This window comes from Danio rerio, chromosome 12, assembly GCF_052040795.2.
Source record: "Danio rerio strain M-AB ecotype USA chromosome 12, GRCz13ab, whole genome shotgun sequence".
In the NCBI taxonomy this organism is placed as follows: Eukaryota; Metazoa; Chordata; class Actinopteri; order Cypriniformes; family Danionidae; genus Danio; species Danio rerio.
The window spans coordinates 39,813,463-39,837,500 of NC_141032.1; the positions used below are offsets into that span (position 1 = coordinate 39,813,463).

Sequence of the window (24,038 nt, forward strand, 5' to 3'; positions counted from 1 at the left end):
TCTTTAACCCTCTTCACAGTTATGGTTAAACTCCAAACACATGATCATAACATAATTACAGCACTTTGACTTTGAACTCTGGATTGTTTGTAGCAGACTCTCATAAAGGAATATGTATCCCCTCTCACTACTGTATACACTCTTTTCAGATGTTCAAATAAACAAACTGAGAGTTGTCGTGCTTTTAAGTGGCTCACTGGGAAGTTACGCTGTGTTCCTTTTCTTTGGTGGTTGCTATGAGAGCGAGTGAAACAAACTGGTGAAATGGTCACTCTCAGTTCTCCCTGATACCCTGTGTGTGAGTATGCATGTGTGTGTGTGTGTGATGATCTGGCCTTTGGGAGGCCTCCAGGAATGTGTTGAATTCCTCTACAAGAGATTCCCCTCCCTTCCTTTCTCCATCTCATCAGTCGGCAAATAGGAAGTCAATAAAAAAAAGGAGGAGGGCTGAGAAAGACTGAGAGTGTTGAGTGCTCCTCCTGATATCAGAGGTAGTTCATAGTGTGCAGATAATAAGCTTATAACAAGAGAGTGCTAAACAGTGTTTCAAATCTGTCAAATAATTTTCACATATAAAAATGACAGAACTTTTGGCTTCGGTATTGACTTTGGAAGTTTGCATGGATACATTTAAAATTAAAATGTTGAAGGTTTAAAATCACTGCATGGCTGATGACTTCAGTCTAATCAGGGGTCAAGTGTGTTGTCTGAGGCTCTTTGTGTTGTTGATTGCATTAGAATGATGCCACTGCGTGGTTTGCATAATATTTAACTAGAGTTTACATGCTGTAACCATTTAGTGTTTTCTTGCAACAAGAAGTATACCTGAAGTTAATTTTAGTAAGTGTACTTAAGTAATGCAGAAGTATTTTTTAGGGACACTTCATTTATTAAGATATATGAACTAGTAGTATACTTGTAAGTAATATAAATACCTCTTGGAACCAAACTGACTCCCTTTTAATGTAAAAAAGTATACTTTTGAGAGTACTATAGATGTAACATCACTTATTATTTAACCACTTGGTCCCAAGCTAGCATTACTATACTTTGAAGCCACTTGAATTATTATACAATCTATAAAAACCCTTGATAAGAAATAAGTTTAGTATCATCATTGTTCAAGATTAAAGAAATACAACCTGTTTAGTTGGGAAAATTTTATTAAATATGTACATATTCGTTTAATGTTTAAGACCCTACATAACCCGACATCACCACCAAATCAGTTTGTGAATATTATAACGACTGCTTACCGAGCTACTAGAGGTGGTGAAAGAGGGGACTGTATTATTCCTCTCAAGAAAAGTAAAGTCAGTCGGTATTTTCAGTGAAAGCTGCTAGGGAATGGGCTCCATCCCACCAACAGTTAGAAGATCATGCACTTTTCGTTTTTTTCATAAATTGTTAAAAATTGGTTATTGACAAAGCAGCATTGTCAGCATTAGTACTGTATTCTTGACACTTATTTTACTGTTTGTCTTTGGCTTTTTTGTCCTCTTCTGCTGCCATCAGTCTGTTTTTGTTTTTTACTTTTTTATTGTATTTTATCTATGATAGAGGATTCTATCTTTGAGTTATTATGCTGTGCTTCTATTTTAGGTGTGACTTTTTACATTTTGTAAGGGGTGAACAGATGAAAAATAGCCATTCTTGGCTTATTCTGGCACATTTTACTGTAATATTTATTAATGTGCATTGATCCTCTAAACAAATGAACTAAACTAAACTAAAAACATTAGCTTAGGAGGGTTTTGTGTACATTTGCTTTCTGGTACCTTGTTTCTGATGTTGAAAAGTTTATCTGTCACTTTTACTGACATTTTATAGTTGTTTGACACTATGTATTGTTTGGATTGGCCATATACAGTAAATTAAAGAAAAAAAAATAAATAAATAAAATAAAAATATTAATTAAAAATGAAATTAAATAAATTAACAAAATAAGTAAAATATGATAATAATAATGATAATAATAATAATTAAATGAAAAATAAAGAAAAAAGAAAATTAAAATTAAAAGAAAATTTATATTAATTTAAATTAAATTAAAATAAATAAATAAAATTATTAAAAAATAAATGATAAAATACAATAAAATAAATTAAAATTAAAAACAAACTGTACAGGAGTTTATTAAGGAACATATGAAATGCATTCCTATTGACTTGTAACAGATGACAATGCAACTGCATGATGCAAATAACCATATACTCTTCAGTTTCTTTCTATTTTACATTTTCAATTTCAGTTTTTGGTTGTTTTAATATGTTTAGTACATGTTGTTTCATATTTGAGCCAAACCACCAGAACCCATTCAAAAATAGACCTACTGTATCTTGTTCATTCAAACCAAAGCTGCCAAGTGTGAACACACTTTAAGCCTCTTTTACTCTTTTATCTTTCCATATATACAGTACAGATACATAAGAAATGTAAATAGATGAAATCAAATGTATGAATTCGATGGGCAGAGGTTGATTGTTCAATAAGTTCAGGCTATGGAATATGAAGATATGAACTGGACTGATTCAACACGCTGCGTTGTTGCATATCTGTGAGAGTCCACACAGCAGCGTGACAGTGGCTTGTTGTTCTTGCTTATCAGCCATTGACTCAAGCAAGGAGCAATAATCCCTCTGGTACTATGGAATGTTCTGGCGTTCCAGTTACACAAACTAGAGATAACATGGGGAATGCAAGCTTGACATGAGTGTAAATGGGGCCTTGTGTCCTCCATTACATTTGACTTTGCTTTGCTCAATCGGAGAGGACAGCTGAGATATTTAACTGCTTTTTAAAAACTTTACTGGACATTTATGAGTGCCATCATGGGTTACTTGACTTTGCAGCTATAAAAATATGGATTTTTTGTGTGCGTGCGTGCGTCTGTGCGTGCGTGCGTGCGTCCGTGTGTGTGTGAATTGCTTGTAATACAGCAGTAATATTGGACGTTAAGTTTGCAATTACCTGATTTCTATTATTATTTATTTTACAAATAATTTTGCATTTATTTTATTGAAAATACTTCAATTCAAATAGTATTTATTTATTTTTTGGATTTATTTATTTATTTTATATTTAATTTAATTTATTTTTTGTTTTATTTTATTTTATTTTATTCTATTTTATTTATTTATTTATTTTACATTTTATTTATTTTATATATCTTATTTTTGTTTTATTTTATTTTATTTTATTTTATTTTATTGCCTAGTCCATGATTTATCAGAGGTAGCCACAGCAAAATTAACCTATTTTTTATTTTATTATTTATTTCATTTCATTTTATTTTATTTTATAAATTAATTTATTTTATTTTATTTTTTTATTTTATTATTATTATTATTATTATTTTATTTTTTATTTATTTATTTTTTATTTATCAGAGGTCGCCACAGCAGAATGAACCTCTTTATTTATTTATTTTTATTTATTTTTTTATTTTATTTTGTGGCCTATTCTATGATTTAACAGTGTTTGCCACAGAATGAACCTATTTTATTTTATTTTATTTTATTTTATTTTATTTTATTTTATTTTATTTTATTTTATTTTATTTTATTTTATTTTATTTTATAGCCTAGTCCATGATTTATCAGGGGTCGCCGCAGTAGAATGAACCTATTTTATATTGTTTTATTATTTATTTTATTTTATTTTATTTTATTTTGAACAATATTTTTTCTTATTTTGTATGATATCTGCTATTTTAAAATTGACATTAAATTTTATAGGCTCAAGTATTATTAACTTCTCAAGTATTTAATTACATTACATAATGATTATTATTTAAGTAATTTATTTTACTTTATTTTTACGCATGTTAGCTGCTATTTTGAAATGGCACACACATTTGATTTTATAGGCAAAACTCAAGTATTAATAATTAAATTGCAGTACATATTGATTATTATTTGAATATTTAATTACTTTTGTGTTTCATTGCAGTCTGGTGTCTATCCATACAAAACTAAAAGCATAGAAACTGGCAAATTGATTAATTGAGAGACAAAAAGAAGCATTTTGATCAAATACCATCAGCCTGACAGGCCACTTATTTCATTTAATGGCCTTAATTCTCTGTCTGCCAGACTTTCAAGTCTGCAATATTAAAGCAGACACACACTTTGATTATGCATTTCCATTAAGTAAACAAAGCTGCATCCATTTGAGTTATTTTGGCTTTCAACCATCACTGACATTTCCCCCTAAATCCAAAGCTCCAGTCACTAGAAATGCTGAATTCGCACTGAAATGCGAACTGATTCAAGTCCCAGCTGGGCCAGTTGGCATTTCTGTGTGGTGTTTGCATGTTCTCCCCGTGTTGGCGTGAGTTTCCATCAGGTGCTCCGGGTTGCCCTCACAGTCTAAAGCACTATAGGTGCATTGAATAAACTAAATTGGCCGTAGTGTGTGTCTGTGAATGAGATTGTATGGGTGTTTCCCAGTACTGGGTTGCGGCTGGAAGGACATCCGCTGCCTACAACATAGTTGGAGTTTCATAAGCCGAAGGAAAATAAATGAATGAATATACCAGAAGTATGACATATGTCTACTCTAAAGAAATAGGAACTGCTAATGGATCTCAGTAGTATGCAGTCTCATAAATGTCAATGTTTGTAAAAGTCTTGTGGAAATATGGAATCCATGTCTCAAAGAGCTGAAAGAAACACACACACACACACACATACTGTACACATACACCAACCACCTGACCATGTTCTAATGTTACACTCTACAGCCATTAGGAGTGCGTGATTTATATTTGTGAGTCACTATGAGACAAGGCCAGACTTAAGTGCAGGGGTGTGTGTTTTGGGGTCACTATGTGGGTTAAGTGTTTGTGTGTGTGCCCACATTTAAAGAGATTTATCCTCCTATCAGATGTGTTTGGGTTTGTAAAGTGGTTTTGAGTCCTTGGCACAAAATCCCATAAGACATGGAGAGCAGAGACAGCATGTGTTTGTGATAAAACTGCTTGCTTTTCTCCATGTACACATAATATACAAACTTAAGGACTTTTATTTTTCTGCTGATGGGCATGATCCTTCATTACAGTTTACAGATACTTGTCATGCCTTTGAATAGCTTGGGTTGGAAACCTTAATATATGAAATAATACACATTAAGTATGTTAATATTATAATATTAAGGTTTTTAATATTATAATATTAAGGTTTTGTCTAAAGAAAGACAAAAGAAAAGGTAGACAGGTCATGTGTTAAAGTGATTTTACTCCAGTTCACTAGCCTATAGCAAGGGCCCAGAAGCATCATGAGTAGGCCCACACGGATTCTGAGCAGATTTTGAGCCCATCAGCCCATTAGCCGGGTATAAATACTTACCTACCTATCATTGATTCTGTTTATTTACTTGTGTAAATGTGTGTACATTTTTATGTATTCAGTTTTTAAATTATTCACACTAATATTATTGACTAATATGAAAATATTCATGTGATTTATGTACAATACAGTTTGTAAAGTAATATTTTCTGTGTTTTGGTGGAGATATTGTATAAAATACTTGCTTTGTTTTCCAAATAAAGTGGATCTAATTGGATTTGCATTGTAAACAATAAATAAAAGTTAAAAAGGTATTACTTTTTATTTTATATATTAAGGTTTTAGTTATAATACTCCTAAAATAATTCTGCATCATCCACAGATTTTTAACACAATTCTGTGCAGAAATAGCAAGAAATGTCCGCAGATTCCATCTGACCCCAATCATGAGCCTGGTGTTAAGATTAATTTTCATTAACATGAACACAAGTGTACACTAAATATAGATGTAAATTGGATCCATCCACTTTTATTTACTTCCAGAGGTAATTAAATATGGATTGGATGTGATTTTTATAAAACTATTTAAATGTATTTTTATTTATTAATAATATTAGTAGTATTTTCGCTATATACTAAATGTTTGTGTAGGTGAATACATAAGTATGGGTAATATACAGTTGAAGTCAGAATTATTAGCCTTCTGAATTATTAGACCCCCTGTTTATTTTTTCCCCAGTTTCTGTTTAACAGAGAGACGATTTTTTCAACACAATTCTTTTTTTTTTTTTTAAATATAATTTTTTTAGGGGTTTTCACCTTCAGTCGATAGGACAGTAGAGAGTATTGACAGGAAAGCATGGGGAGCAGAGAGAGGGGAAAGATCTGTACTGGACCGCAAAGGTGGAATCAATCTCAGGTCGCCGTGAGCACCTTAGAGCATGTTTCGACACAGTAACCACTACACCACTGGCACCAACATTTTTCAACACATTTCTACACATAGTAGTTTTTAACAATTCATTTCTAATAACTGATTTATTTTATCTTTGATTATCCATAGTTATAGTAAATAATATTTGACTTGATATTTTTCAAGACACTTCTATACAGCTGAAGCTGCGGTCACATTAGAGTTTGTGTGTGCGATATTCTGTCGTGCGGCGCAGCGAAAAGGGGCGGGATTAAACTAGATTATTAGGCATTTAAAAAAAGCAAGCAATTGCTCCATGTTTTAAATTTCTGTTTAGAGAGGTCATGTTTTGATCCTCGATTGATCTCACGCAGTCAAGTGATGCGATTTTGCAGGTCAGAGTTCACCAAGCTTGAACTTTGCACCGTAGCAACCTGCAAAATTTGACGCATGACCCTGCGTTTCCGGTCTGACGCATTCACGTGCGTACAGTATGAATAGAAGTTTATGGGAGGAAAAGTGTAAACAGTGTGACTGCAGCTTTAAAGTGACATTTAAAGGTTTAACTAGGTTAATTAGGTTAACTAGGCAGATTAGGATATTTAAGCAAGTTATTGTATAATGATGGTTTGTTCTGTAGACTATCAAAAAAAAAAAGCTTAAAGGGACTAATAAGATTGTTCTTAAAATGGTGTTTAAAAAATTAAAAGCTGCTTTTATTCTGGCCGAAATAACAAATAAGACTTTCTCCAGAAGAAAAAATATTATCAGACATAACTGTGAAAATTTTATTGCTCTGTTAAACATCATTTGGAAAATATGTTTTAAAAAATTAAATAAACAAAAGGGGGACATCAACTGTATATGATGATGTCACTTATCACTTGTGGACTATAAATAGTATTGTCCCAACACAAATCGATTAAGTTAAATTAATTGTTTTTACAAATTTAAGTGGATTCAACATAAAACAATCAAGTTGTCCCGAAAAATTCAAGGATTGTGTTAATTCAGCTCATTTTAAATAAGTATTGTCAACAAGCAGCAAAAATCTTTTTCTTTTTTGAGTGTAATGTTGAAAATTATAATATTAATTTTCACTTTTAAAGGGATAATTCATTCAATAATGAAAATGTTCTGTTAAACACAAATGAAGATATTTGGAAAAATCCGTAAAAAAAATTGACCTTGCCTCCCTCTATTTAGCTGGAAAAACAAATACTATGGGTGTAAATGGGTGGCAAGATCGGTTTGGTTACACGTATTATTCTAAATATCTTTCTGTGTTTAGCCAAACAAAGAAATTTATACAGGATAGATTAAGATCAAAAGAGGGTATGTAAATCATGGCAGAATTGTCATTTTTGGGTGAACTATTCCGTTAAACATTTTATTTTCATAAATTCATACTGCATGACTATATGTTTAGATGATATTAAAGGGAAAGTTCTACCGAAATTGTAAATGTTACTATTCCCATAAGTGGTTTTATCCTTCAATAATTTTCTTTTTTCTGTTGGAACACAAAAGAATATAGTTTGAAGAATGTTATAAACTGGTAACCACTGATATCCATAGTTCAAAAAAAGTAAATGGTTACAGGTTTTCAGCTTTCTTTATCTTCAACAGAAGAAAGTCAAGTACAAGTGAAGCATGAGTAAATAAAGAGTTTCAGTTTTGAGTGTACTGTCCCTTTAACATTTTAATTATATGACTAATGCTTTACACTTTCATATAAGCATGAAACACATTCCCATATCTGGCAGACCCGTTGTTTCCAAAGAATATTTTTTTCTTGTCAGTGCACCATGGAGACTTGAGACAAACACTCATTATAGGCTTTATCAAAAAAAAGCACATTTCATAAGTAATCCACCTACGTCTTATCTTTCACCCACAGGGAAAAACAAAAACATTTTAATGACAGGGTTACCTCAGAAAGTTTGTCTATTGTGATGTGTTGGTGGATTGAATTAGTTTGTTGATGAAATTGGTATTGCAATAAAATAGGAGGAGACTCATCAGGGTTACCAAATTTACATTGAGTTTGGTGGTGGAAGTTAAACTGTAGTGGATCTACCACAGAGCAAATATGAACAAAACTGCAAATAAATAATTCAATTAATTAGTTAAAATCTTGGTTCAACAAAGTGATAAAAGATAGAAATTAAAGTCCAAATATACTACAGTGAGCAAAACATGCCAAGCATGAGCATGGTGCAAGGTTATAGACTCTTAATAAAATCTCAATTTTTTTTTCTTTTATTTTCATTTTTTATAATTTTTTCAAATGAACCATTTGTATCTTTGGACAACAAAACCAGTCACAGTTTTTATTTTATTTTAATTGTTTTATTTTATTTATGTCAACATGGCTCATTCTGAAAACGTAGCTCTATATACATTTCTGGAGATTGTGAATCATGTAGCCAGAAGTACATATGGCTGCTTTTCGTCTTTAAAATGAACGCTACCGGGCGGTATGATGCAGTTCCTTTTCACACTTACCAGCTGACTTTTTACCTCCATATGGACATTTTTTTCTGCTGTTACCATTTTGTTTAGTTAGCTCGCCATGTACGTCAGCGGACTTGAGACACAGAGAGGAGATGACCACAACAACTGGGTTTAAATCTGGTAAAGAAAGGTTTCAGAAAGTAAGTAAGATAAAAACAAAAGCCAAAAAATAAAATAAACACATAAATAACAGAGTGAGAATGTGGTAAAATCTGAAAACGTGATAAAGATAAGGCGAGGGCTTTACTTTTTCTGGATTGCTTTTTAAAGCTGTCGGTTGGGTTTAGGGCAGTGGGAGGGCGGGTCAACCGGTGCTTTTGAAAACACTATTGGTTGGGTTTAGGGAAGGAGGAGGGTGGGTCAGTTGATTGGTCAGTCAGTCAGTCATTCAGTAAGTCAGTCGACCTCTGGTGTGGCATACCTGAGAGAAATTCAAGATTTGAAATAGTGTACAGTGCCCTCTGGTGGATTTTTAAAAAACAAAAACTGCAAAAAAAAAAAAAAAAAAAAAAAAAAAAAAGCTTCTGGATCATTTTTGGCTCTCAAGTAATGTATATAGTGGTAAGTTTTCAGAATGAGCCTGGGTTGATTTTAATCTAAAAGCTTAATAACTGTGCTTAGCATTGTATAGTTTGTTGGGATACGATTATATTTGCCCGAGATACAACAATTAGAAATCTGTAATCTGATGGGGAAAAGATCTAAATATTAAGAAAATCACCTTGGAAGTTGGACAAATCAAGTTCTTAGCAATAAACATATTGACATATTTATGATATATTTACTGTAGGAAATTTGCTTAATATCTTCTTTAAACATGATTTTTTGCAGAAATCTCATTTTGCATGCATGCCATCTTAATCTAGTTTGAAATGTAAACATCACTTTTGGCTTTCAAGGCATATTATTTCTGGGACATTACAATAATGTTTTCCTGTGTTTGTATATGGAAAAACAAATATTGAACACAGTATTTTTTTCTCTTGACTTCATAATGTATAATTTTATTTTATTTTTTGAGCATGGAACTTCCTCTTATACCACAGTAATGCCCAAAGTGTCTTCTTTCCAACAACACCTAATTTGTGTTTGTAGCTTATTGGCTAACAGGTTAATATTATGATGGTATAAAAAGTTTGACTATTTTGACAGTTTAATTATTGCCAAAAATATTCCTGTGCGTAACAAGTGTCACACAAGGGGGACTAAGACCAGAACTGTGAGTACAGTTCATTGCAGAAAGATGATAGCAGGTAATATGGCAAACAGGTAAAGTCTTTTCTTGAATTTAGGATGAGCAGTGGACCAGGATGGAATGAGATGGTTACTGATGATGTAGATCACAGAGGAGATCAAGAAACACTCAACCAGGAGGCAACCACTTTAAGAGGAGAGAAGCAGACACTGTAGGTACACTGGAGCAGACAAGGTAAGTATAACAGATAGCTTTTGGAATCGCTGACCGTGAGAGTTCGTCCTACTCGATGAGACGAGGCCAGACACTGAGGCTGCGTCTGAAACTGCATACTTCCATACTATATAGTACCCTAAAATCAGAATGTGAGCCGAGTAGTATGTTCGAATTCATAGAATTCTAAAATCAGTATGTGATAAGAACCCAGATGACTTACTACTTCCGGCGAGATTCTGGAGTGCGCATCCCATGCACGCTGTGCTATCCCATGATGCCCCGCGAGCGAATTCATGAATGGGAGTAAAGCGGCGCAATTGACGCTGGTAGATCACGTGACAAAATGGCGGATGTAGTACGTCCAAATTCCATTCATAAGCTGCGTCCCAAATGGCACACTATGCACTATGCACTCATGCACTATGTACTTATGCACTTACACACTCAACAGGATAGTATATGTATGTAGTGTTGTCCCAAATGGCACACTATTGTTTTTTTACTAAGCGGAAATTCAAACCGTTTCCCTGATGACGTTTGACGGTTGCCAAATCAGTGAAATAAACAACCAAATTATCAAATAATACCTGCCCCGAGTATTGCCCCATTCACCATCGGGAGGCGCTATAATCACTCTCGTAGGATAATTTTGCTTTCACCATCCAATATAAATAAAGTTATCCAACATGTGCATCCGATAGCTCCGCCCCTTCCGCTAGTAAGCAAACCTGCGGTCGTTGAGTGCGTGAAGTGTCCATCATTACACACTTCATTTTAGAGGCTAAATGAGTGCATCATCTGGGTAATTAAAGTGCACTTAATGTTTTTAGAGTTTTCAGTGTGAACACACTACTTACACTATTTATACTACAAAATGGCATAGAATAGTGCATAAGTATGCGATTTGGGACGCAGCTATACTTTTCACGTTCATACTGTATAGAACGTACTTTTCTAACGGCCGAGTAGTACGTTTAAATTCAAATGCATTATCTAATGAGTAGTAGGTGGTTTAGGACGCAGCCTGAGTGAAGCTGAGTGCAGGGTTTTATCCGCTTGTTAAGTGTGACATCACGCAGAGCGGCTTCCGGGTCTAAGCGCTCTATTCAACTGAATGGGGAGATTCATGAAATGGTAATAATAAACATTTACAAAGCGATTGAAGGCTTTCGAAAATCACGATCGCAATATATATGTCCATGCCTAATATCCGATAGCCAGAGAGTGATTCATTGTTTTATAAATTGTTAAAATTTTGGTATTTGTTATGCAGCAAGCCCAGAGATTGTTGTGTACACTATGACTTTATGTAAAATTAACTTTAATGTGTGATAGGAATAAAAGTGATCATAAACGAATGATTTCTCCACTCAAGTGAATGGCGGCTTGGACCCAGAAACAGTATTACATACGTCACAAACACGTCATCACTTATCAAGCGGAGATAGGGTAAAGTCTAGATTGGATATGCGGCCGGCCGGAAGTGCGATATGCATATTAATAAAGCAGCATTTTTTTTATAACACTGTATAACAATAATTAATATTTTTACAGTACTGTGAGGGTTGGGTTTAGGGTTGGGGTGGGGGTAGGCATTCAAAAGTTCATTTTATTGGGTTATTTAATAGATAACATAACTAATACTCGGTACAACAACTGTTCTTACATTACTGTGACGGTTGGTTTTAGGAATTGGGTGGGGGTTTATGTTAATAAAATAAAACAAATGAGAAATTTGATTAAAAATATAAATAATTCTTGTTAACTTCCGGCCGCAAACGTATCCGCTCTAGCAACAACCAGCGGATAGGGGGTGCAGGGGATGACATACAGGTGCGGGAGTAATAAGAATTCAGGTGATGGAGATCGTGCTGATTGGGGTGACTTTGAAAGGGATGGATCATGTGATTGGGAGTGTGGAGAACCTGGCCTGGCAGTGAGAATAAGACTGGTTTTGTGGTCCAGGTTTACACTTATTTCTTATAGCGTGAAAACAAATTTAATCTTAAGAACCATTTCGCCTTAAAAGAACCTTTTGTGGAATGTGAAAGTTTCTTTGGATGTTAACGGTTCTTCTTTAAAAAAGTGTGCATACAGTAGAGGCAGTAACATTACAGACTGTCTGTGGGAATAAAAACAGTCAAGTCCTTTTATGACTCGAGGGATGAGAGTAAATAAAGGTCTTTTCAAGGACTGCACAGATGTTTGCCTGCTATTATACTCATTCAGACCTGTCATCATGTTTTCATTATAAGCACTAAAGCTGACAGACACGTGCAGCACGGAGACAGCGTACAATATTATACACACTCCTGACACAAGCATATAGACATTTTATTCGTCTATTTGCCGTTTCGTCCTCTTGATCTCACTTAGTTCCCATTCTGATGTTGTGTGTCACGCTTCCTGTGGTTTCCCTGGAGATGAAGCCATAAATAAACATCAGCGGATGGTATAAAGCAGAGACTGGACGCCTGAATCATCCCACAGCATGATTCAGCGGGAGACAGAGAGCATGAGAAAGACTGCAGCCACAATTTAAGCTTCCCTTCGTTTTCAACTGGCTGTCGATATGATGGTCATTTAACTGATCATTCAAATGGAGCCCTCAGACAGTTTTTCCCCAAAGTTTTTATTCATCATTTGGTTTAATTAAATTAATCTTCATTTCTATAGCGCCTTTACAATGTAGATTGTGTCAAAGCAGCTTAATAGTGTTCTAGTAAATATTAAACGAATAATAACAATGCAAAAAATAGTAACAATGCAGTTATTATACACACAAATATTTTTATTTATATTGTTACATTTATCTGCATGTAATACATCTATAATTACATTTATAATTACACTTTTGATCCATTCCTTAAGTCTTAATCCAACCTGAACCTACCCACACCACCAAACCTGCCTCTAACCCAGGGATAAGCAAACTTGATCCTTGAGGGCCGGTGTCCCTGCAGAGTTTTGTTCCAACACTAGTCAAACACACCTGAACAAACTAATCAGTGTCTTCAAGATCACTTGAACTCTATAATGAGGTCTGTTTGAATAGGGTTGGAGCTAAAATATGCAGGACACTGGCCCTCCAGGATCAAGTTTGCCCACACCTGCTCTAACCTTACCTGCATTCAACCTCAATGCTCCCACACAGGTTGTGCAATACAATATGAACACAATAAATGTACTTTTTTTATACAAGTACCTGGTAGTTAAAGAGCATGTATGTTACCTTTTTTTCAAGATTTAGGAAATGTCTTTTATGTCTCCATGACATCTTTTAGTTTCAGCTCAAAATAACTGTCAGATTATTATTCATTATACCTTTCTGAATCCGGGAAATAGGACACGGGTGTCAAACTCAGTTCCTGGAGGGCCACAGCCCTGCACAGTTTAGTTCCAACCCTGCTTCAACACACTTACCTGTAGGTTTCAAACATGCCCGAAGGACTCAATTAGTTTGATCAGGCGTGTTGTTGTTTTTTTGCCTGTGCCTTTAATGCAAGTGAGCTACTTCTCACCGCCCATCGTTTCCACATGACTGTCAGAGCCATCAAGATCTTTTAGAATTGTACTGACACTATTTATACGGCTGTGGTGATGAAATATGTAGCGATTTTACTGACTTTATTACAGATATGCACTGTTTTAAAAATGTTTTAAACTTGTAAAACTTACTCCTGAGGTGCAGCTGATCATAGAGCTGAACAGATCTTTTAATCCCAGTAGCTTTGCGCACATCCTATCTTGTGGATATGATTATATGCCTTACTGTGGAGACATTAATATGCGGCTGTCAATCAATTCGGTTGGTGGGGAAACCTCACTCCTAGTTTCGTTGCGATGGGCCTCAAAATTGCAGGAATTTGGATCCTATTTTAACATCAGGAAATTTTAAAAAACGTGTGTTTCTATTACTCCAATATGACTTTGGACACACTATACCTACACATAGTTCTGTCCAAACAGCTTACAAAAGTTGATTTTCATCATAGGTTCCCTTTAAGGTCACTTTTTATTGATATTTAATATTTAAATAAGGACTTGGGTTGGAATTGGTATGGTGAATGGCATCATTACTGTTTGTATGACTATGTTTACAATTGAGTGATAGCTGAAATTCAGATATGGTAATGGATGTTTGGTGGTAGACCAATCACAATAGACTGATGGGACATTGACCAATCAGAGTATGCTATCAATATGGCAGGGCTTAGGGACACCAGATCTTTGAACCAATCTGTTTAGACACTCAAAAGAGGTAATACTGCAATGCTTAGTATGTGAACATATATATATATATATATATATATATATATATATATATATATATATATATATATATATATATATATATATATATATATATATATTTATATATATATATATATATATATATATATATGTAACCCCGTCAGTCCTACACCACCCAACCCACTCCGAGCTGGGATCGAACTAGCAATTCTTTGTATGGGAGTCGGTTGCTCTAACAAGAAGGCTAAAGATCATGGCCTGTAGCGTCTGTTGCTAGAGCACCTTTAGTGGTCAGAGGAGTGAGGTTTACGTGCACAGCATTTTACTAGCTGACCTCTGTTACACTCATCCCCCTAAACCTCACTTTTATCTCACTATTTTTAGTCACGGCACCAATGTAACCCCGCAGGTCATACACCACCCAACCCGCTCCGAGCAGGGATGGAACCGGCAACCTTCCACATGGGAGTCGGTTACTCTAACAAGGAGGCTAAAGACCATGGCCTGTAGCATCTGTCGCTAGAGAACCTTTAGAAGTCAGAAGATTGAGGTTTAACATACACAGCATTTCATTAGCTGGCCTCCGCTACTTATACACTACCTGACAAAAGTCTTGTCGTCGATTCCAGTTGTAAGAGCAACAAATAACAACTTGACTTGACCATTTGGAAAAGGGTCAGAAGGTAGATTTTTCTGATGAATCATCCGTTGAACTACATCCCAATCATCACAAATACTGCAGAAGACCTACTGGAACCTACATGGACCCAAGATTCTCACAGAAATCAGTCAAGTTTGGTGAAGGAAAAATCATGGTTTGGGTTTACATTCGGTATGGGAGTGTGTGAGAGATCTGCAGAGTGGATGACAACGTCAACAGCCTGAGGAATTAAGACACTTCTGCTGCCCATTACATTACAAACCACAAGAGAGGGCAAATTTTTCAGCAGAATAGTGCTTCTCATATTTCAGCCTCTACGTCAAAGTTCACATAAGAAAGCATAAAAGGTCAAGGTGCACCAGGATTGGTCAGCCCAGTCACCAGACATAAACATTATTGTGCATGTCTGGGGTAAGATGGAGTTGAAATTGAAGATGAATCCAAAGAATCTTGATGAACTCTGGGAGTCCTACAAGAACGCTATCTTTGCATTTTCTTTCTCAGTTTACAACTTTCAAGCAAGACAAGTTTGGAAAAAGTACAGTACAGAAACTGTAATAAACTGCCAGAGTATTTATATCACTTCCTAAACATTATATTATTTCAAACAACTAAAATATCAATAAAAGTCACTTTGTTAAACTGTAAATCAAAATTCGACAGAGCAGAGATCAAGGTCCCACAATGCAATTCACAACTGTAAACAGAAAACACTTGTGAATCACAAAATACGAAAACCTATACCTCTGTAAGAAAACCTAATCCTGTACCTATAGGAGAACATTTCAGTGTGATATAAGGATAAATTTGTTTAATATTCTCCTTGCTGTTTTTGTTTTTTATTTTTTATAATTGTTTGTGAAATGTTTTGAAACATTTTTTTTCCTACCATATATGCAATGTTAGTTATTAGTTCTTGGACCTATGTGTGAACGTTAGAGGGCTGATAATCTTGTGCAACCCTCACATCATAAATGAAGACGTTTGAGGTCACACAATCAGTCATGAATGGTGAGGATTCCCCTACTAGCCGTTGTGTTGTGGTTTTAACTGCTGCTGAACAGAACAGTTGGCTCAGCGTATCTTGTCCACTTCAGATTTCCTGTTTTGTGTTATGAATGCCAGGCAGCAACTAATCATTTAGTGGTTTCAAGGACAACTTCGTCCTTCACTTTCTCTCTCCTTCTTTCATTGTATCTGTACAGCTGAATTGTTGTAGAATGAGAACTATTTCCTCTTACAGAACACATCCTTTAGTTCAGCCCTGCACTCAGTCAGCCCTGAGCTCATTATTATTAGATGTGCATGAAATGTATTGTATTATGTAATATAGGCTGGCGCGAGTGTTACTATGATTTCAAGTTTAATATATAGATATGACAATTTAGAAGAGCTTGTAAATGTATTTATAGAAATTGTACAATTTCTTATCTAAGATTATTTTATGATTTTTTTATGTATATAATTGATTAAATATAATTGACAATAAAAAATAGCAGTTTTTCATTTTAATGTATTATAGAATGTAAGATTTTAAGCTGAATTTTTGGTAACACTAGACTGTCTGCTTAATATCTGCTTAATATCTGTTGATACTGCTGCTAAACAGACATTTAACTGACTATAAGAAACTGTGCAAGTACATGTCAACTTAAACTAACCTTAACATATCAGTCTTCTTATAATCTAATGAGAATTAGTTGGCATGTAGATGCAATGCAACTTAAATTCAACAAACGGACCATTAAAATAAAGTGTGACCGAATTTTCAGTATTAATACTCCAGGCTTTAGTGTCTCAGGATATGTTTTGTGACTCTTTAATCAGACAATTTACAAATAAGATATTATTAAACATTTTCCCAGAGATGGGTTGCAGCTGGAAGGGCATCCTTTGCGTAAAACATGTGCTGGATAAGTTGGCGGTTCATTCCGCTGTGGCAACCCCGGATAAGTAAAGGGACTAAGCCAAAAAGAAAATGAATGATTTATTACATATTTTAAATGTCATTTACTGTCATTTTTTGGACCAATTTATTACATCTATTCTGATTAAAAGTATTATTTTATTTTATTTATACTGTATATCTTTATTTATTTAGTGCTTTTTATAGTATTCTTCCCACTTTACAAAGATACAAGTGATGATTGACAAGCAATACATTATAGCACATTAAATTATGTTCATTCATTCATTAGTTTTCCTTTGGCTTAGTTCCTTTATTCATCAGGGGTCGCCACAGTGAATTGAACCACCAACTTATCCAGCATAGGTTTTATATATTGTATATATTTGTGTTTACCCTAGTTTTGGGGTTGGTAGAGTTGAACATTATTAGTCATTTTCCATTTTTTCTTTTTTTGTTGTTGTTCATGTGACGTCACTTTACACGGTGACTATGGGCTCTATTTTAAGTCTAAAGTGCATTGTGCAAAAGCATTAAGGACGTGTCTGAATCTACTTTTGCTATTTTAACTATGGAAAAATACGGTTTGTGCCTTGGCGCATGGTCTAACAAGGTTGTGCTTATTCTCTTAATGAGTTATGGGTGTGTTTTGAGCATAACGTGCATTAAAACAATCAGAGACTCATCTCCCATTCCATTTACTTTGCAAGTGGAAAAACTGAAAGATTCACTAATGAGAAAACAGTTAAACAGACCATCTGCAGCACGAAGATAAAGAAAAAGCCTCCCCCATTCAGCCTCTTTACTTTCTCTTTACTTTACTTTTACTCTTTACTCCTTTACTTTCGTGGAATGAGGAAACAGTGGTAGACTCACTCCACTGAAGACTTATGTCCTATTTTTATGGCCCGTATGGTGATGCATACATCTTCAAAAACCTGAAAGGAGAACAAATATGAACTTGCTTTTATCAAAACAAATATAAATATGTATATACAAATACTACTGCTAATAATAACATTATACAAATGCAAATTGTCATAAATAAACTGAAAAAAGCCCCCTGAGATGAAGAAGGCATGGAGTCAGTAGTTTTCATACTTTAATGGAAAATAATAATTTTTGTAACATTTTAATCCTTTATTTTTTTCACATGTAAACATATTTGTGTGTTGCTGTACATCCTGTGTGTATTAAGAAGTATGTAAGCATTTGGACCCACATGGGTGAATAACTAACGCGCTCTGCGCTTGACCTTAAACCAGTTTTGAGTTGGTCAATGGCGCTGTCTATTCCAGTTCCTCAAAATAGTAACGCACCAACAGGCCCGGCCCTAACCAATTTGGCGCCCAAGGCAAGATTTCAGGTGGCGCCCCGTCACATCGCAGTAAATTCCACTGCTAGTGTATAGTCATAAGAAACTAAACAGCTTTTTGATCGACTACTACAAGCTGGGAAAATGTCAGATAAATATGCCAATGCAATTAACATTATTGCTGAATAGATCTAATATTTACACATTTGCTTGAGGAAGGAATGATGGGGGTTGCTACATTACTATTGCTATTTTCCAAAACATCTAAGCCCTTCCATAACATTAGCTGACGTAAAACTAACAGATAGCACTATAGCTATTTAATGATTAGCAATGTTATGTCATATCTATCAACGTTGGATGTTAAAATATGGGACAACAAATAGCTTCAAATAATAGAAAACATAGCAAACAATAGAAAATATTGACATTAAAATAAAAGGTTTAAACCTATTAAAATCAATGGACTATACAGAAATTAAATAAAGCTATAATATCTATTCTCTCTCTCTCTCTCTCTCTCTCTCTCTCTCTCTCTCTCTCTCTCTATATATATATATATATATATATATATATATATATATATATATATATATATATATATATATTATATCTATATGTAAATATATATTTAACTTTTAATTGTATTTGCATACTGATAAAAGCAAATGAATCTCTCATTGTGTTTTGTTTGATAACAGAGGTGTTAATGTAAGAATGCACAGATCTAAAATGAATGAATGAATGAAGCATTCGACTACTTTAGTAACTATTGTGCTCATTTAAGAGAAAATTAGTTGTGTTTAAAATAAAACAAGCAGGATAGAGCAAAAAAAAAAAAAAAAACGAAAAAAAAAAGCACTTTTTCGACGGTCCCTTACGGAGAGCGCCACTCCGCGCGAGCTCAGCTCTCCCGGCTCAACGGAGCAGTGCTCGTAATATCGAGCGAAAAAAAAGGAAAAAAAACCAGCTGTGAAACATAACCAGCTTGGTCTTTCTGTAGGAAACACACTTTAGATCTTTTTAGGGTAAGAGGTTTTTGAGTTATTGCCATCTATCACTGAATGTGTGTCAGGAATTTTGAAAACAAAACCAACTTAACCCCGCTCATTTCTGGCGCCCCCTGGATGTACAGCGCCCTTAGCATTTGCCTATACTGCCTATGCCACGGGCCGGCCCTGCGCACCAACAATTCGCTTTAACACACCTCCTTTTTAGACCAGCACAGCAATGAGTCCACCAAGTGGTGCAAATGGATTTGCTATTCAAACAATGTGGTGCAAGACGTTGAAATAACAGTCACACTGGTCTGAAAATAGCAACAAATCGCGCAAAACACTTATTGCGCCGAGCAGGCACGTGCACACATAGGGCTCAACCTGTGCAATGCACATGCCCTTTTTAGTCTTGGATAGAAAGTGCCCTTCCAAAATTATCAAAAGTGCCCCCGCGACGCGGCACACCCTCGGTCCCGCTCTTCAGTAGGCGCGCGACAACACCGGTCTTGAGTACGGGCGCGACAACACCGCTCTTGAGTATGCGTGCGACAACACAGCTGATCAGAACGCGCGCGACAACACCGCTCTTCAGTACGCGCGCAACACCCCCACCCCCCACCCCCCGCTCTTCAAAAAATTTATCCTGCACATGCCCTTCGGACGGTCTCTGCACGGGCCTGGCGCCGAGTGTATGATAGGGCCCTATATCTCCATGTTTAAACATCTTCAAGTGTTTTAGATACACTGTGGTGCAGATTAATTATCATATTCATGTACAAGGTACAAGTACCTAAACTAATTCCATGACACTATTCTAGTACATCTCCAAAAACAATGATCAGTATTCATTTTCCAAATTAAAATAGTCTAAAAATACCCTAGTTGTGGTTTCATAGTCTGAATGCATGCTTGTACCAATAAAAGTGCTAAATATTTTCTTTGCAAATCCACAATGATAAATGATTAATATGAAACCGAATACCATAATCCCTGTGTAGCCATGCATCTTTACACAAAGATGTGACGATCTAAAGAGAGGACTCTAATGAGAAAAGAGTTGGCTGTCCTGTCGAAGGTTAAAAATAAAGCCTGAATATGTCAAGACTGTAGTGAAGATTCCAGAGTACATTCTCTGAGGACAGGGTTAAGAGGAGAGGGCTAAGGCCAGTTATTTCTGTGTCCACTGAATCATATGTTTTGCTGAGGGGGAGAAAAAAAGCAGCTAAAGTTTGAGCTTGAGGCATGTGGTCCTGGGATAGATGTAAAGAAGAAGAGCAAAAGAAGCTCTCCTCTGTCAGTAAGTCTGATTATGTAATGTTAAGAGATTTCCAGAGCTCGGTAATGTGAAAGACACAATGGCTGAAGCTGTTTCAGAATGAGTGGGCTCTCGGTTGCTTTCTGGAATAGAGAGAAGGGAGGATAGATATGTCAGAGGAGTGATAATTGAGAATAGAAACGCCCTCCTTGTCTTTAAGGTCATGAATATTTTCTGCTCCAAATGGCATTTGCTACATTATTAATTGATAGAGAATTTTAAAGGTTTTTGTTTTGTTATTCTTGCTTTATTTATGTGACCAAGTAGTTTTCAGTGCAATCATCGATGTAAACAGAACACGGTGCTAAAATAAACAGGGTATCCACTGCTATTACAGAAAGCAGCAACAAATGAGAGCAAAATAAATTCACTCATAAATTTTCCTTCAGCTTTATACCACAGCAGAATGAACTGCCAACTTATCCAGCATATGTTTTACACAGCAGATGCCCTTCCAGCTGCAACCCAGTACTGGGAAACATCCATAAACACACATTCACACATACACTATATGGCCAATTTAGTTTATTCAATTCACCTATAGCGCATGTCTTTGTACTGCGGGGGAAACCAGAGCACCCAGAGGAAACCCACGTCAACACAGGGGGAACAAGCAAACTTTACACATAAATGCCAATTGGCATTCTGGGACTCGAACCAGAGACCTTCTTGCTGTGAGATGACATGTCTAACCATTGAGCCACCATGTTGCCGAGCAAAAGAAATTGATTAGGTAAAAATTATTGGACCCTCAAGCAACTGAATAAAACTAACTTGTGAGCTGTTGAATCATTCACTAAGCTGAATTGTTTAAAAACATTGATTCATTCTGGAATAAATCAGACTTTTAAACCATTGAATCTTTATCAACCGAATTACTCAATTACAGAGATTCATTCAGAAACAAAACTGACTATGAATCATTCAATAAGAATCTGTAGCATCAAAGCAACCCATTTTTGCTGGTTACTTCATCTCTTTGTGCATCGCTACATAAAATAGTTCCATATGTGTCCAGCAAGTAATTTTGAACAGCATATAGTTGAGTGAATGATTCAATAAATTGCTTGACTGTTTTATTCCTAATTCCTGACTTAATATTCTTGAATTTTTAACCATTTATTAAAGTTAATATTTAAAAAATTCACCAGATTCAGTTTTTTTTCCTATTCACACTGAGTAATCATTAATTTAACTAAGCCTTAAAAAGTTCTATTTAATTTCTGAACAAATCAGAATTTTGTCTTTTACATTTAGATGCTAATTTTGAATGATTTACTGATTTAATGACTCACGACTCTGAATTGTTCTTGGAAAAAACAATGAGTGTGTTGTTTTTAAACAGTTTAAATTATTAATTCCACAGGACATAAGTGTGTTTTGTTCCTGAATGTACAGTATGAGTGTTTTTGAATGATTCAGTTGAGTTAATAATTCAACAAGTCGCATCTACTTCACTCTTGAATGTTTCAGTATTTTTTAATGATTCATTGTCTGTTTGTTCCTGAATGAATCTCAGTAATCGATTAGTTCAGTTAGTAAGGATTCAGTGATTCACAAATATAATATGTATCTGAATGAATCAGTGTTTTTGATCAATTCAGCTGAGTCTGTTTCATTCAGTTGCTTGGGTGAGCGATTCATTGATTCTCTGAACAGTCTCTTTTGCTCTCATTTGTTAAATGAAATTCACTCCAGTGGATGGTTTTAGTGATAAATGTTTTAGTTTCTTATATTCTTGAATTAGTTACTGTTTTTCTCTGAATTTCCACATTAAAGGACTCAATAAAGTTGCTTTTGTTCTTGAATTGTTCAGTGGTTTTGAACAAAATGCTTCAGTGATTGAGTGTGATATTAGTCACCACTTACTGGTGTCCCAATGTAACTCACAGAATATCCCCAGATCTTAGAACATCACCAGACTAACCATGATATAATTTTACATCATTTACAAATAAATGGCTATTTTGAGCCAGTTGTAATGATTTACTCAAAAATATGTCATAACTTTGCTCTCTTTGAATAAGAACCAGAGTTGTGGAGGGTCACTATAAACTCAGTTTGACTTTAAATGTTTGAAGCTGAAAGTCTCTCTCACACACACACTCCCATGGCATTTTTATTGACCTGGGCGACTTTCAAGATTGTAAACTGTGTGTAAAGTGAAAGATTGCACCATTTCGCCAGTGTCCAGCTGTGTTTGGACCACACTGAGACTCACACTGTTACGTGAATATAACTACACTGTACTGTTGGCTGATGACATGGTCTAAAGTGGTGGTCTGTGTGTAAAACTCAGTGAGAAGAAAACCGTGGGATCCAAGTAAAATTGTTGGCACAGCTGGCCCCCGGATGACTCTCCTGGGCTGGCAAAGCCCACTCAAATGTTTTGTCTGTATGTTTGCTTTGCTGGAAACCATGAGAGCCACACTTCAGATGTGAAAGTTAGGTGGCGAATGAAGCCAAGCTGAGTTTTACGACCTTCTCATAACTCTGCGTGAAGATTCTATAAATCCTGAAATGCAAATAATATCATTCAGCCAAACCATTCAGCAGTAAATCACATCGATTGTTGTTAGCTCCTCGGAATCTCCTTTTTATGTCGACATCCAATCAAACGAAGTCATATTTGTCTTAAGCAATGCATTCCTACAATATTTCAAAGGTCAGGGCTGGGTATTTGGATTAGGCTCTAGAATCAATACTGCTCCTGTCTTGAGTAGTGTAGCAAACATCTGAGAGTGTGTACTGTGCACTTGAGACAGAAAGGGAGGATATCACACATTTGATAAGAAAGGAGAGACCTGCATATTTACTTGGTGCAGTGCTTTTCTTGACTACTGGATAAGAGAATCACTGAATAAGAGAACAGACGTGTTAGATGGTGTTATTTTGGAAAAAACCAAAAAACTAAGCCTTCATAATAACTTTAAAAAATAACAATTTCATTTTTAAGTATAATTATTTTAGCTACATCTTTTTTAGCTACATGATTTTTTAACAACACTGGTATAGCCTCACAAAATGCATTACGTGATTGTGTGAATGAATCCATCTCTCAATCAATCTATTAATCCATCCATCAATCAAATACAATCTTAATCAATTCATTCATCCATCCAATGAGACCTCAATCCATCCATCCATTCATCCATCCATTTATCCAATGAGATCTCAATCTGTCCAACCAACCAATGAGATCTCCATCCACCCATCCAACCAACAAGATCTAAATCAATCCATCCAACCAATGAGATCTCAATCCACACAACTATCTATCTAGCCAACCAACCAACAATATCTCCATCCATCTATCGATCAAACGCAACCTTAATCAATCCATTCATCCATCAATTTGACCATCCATCCATCAAATGCGATCTCAATCCATACATCCATCTAATAAGATCTCAATCCATCCATCCTACTATCCAATGAACCACCCATGCACCCATCTACT

At 35.2% G+C, this 24,038-nt stretch overlaps 1 long non-coding RNA gene across 11 annotated transcripts in view; it reads left to right on the forward strand.

Moving 5' to 3' along the window:
• LOC108191741 (uncharacterized) overlaps positions 1–24,038 on the forward strand; it is a 197,626-nt gene that overhangs the window by 121,345 nt on the left and 52,243 nt on the right. For all 11 annotated transcript variants that reach the window (XR_015504428.1, XR_015504427.1, XR_015504425.1 and 8 more), the window contains one exon: positions 10,011–10,147. This is a non-coding gene — a long non-coding RNA (uncharacterized LOC108191741). The remainder of the gene's footprint in view (positions 1–10,010; positions 10,148–24,038) is intronic.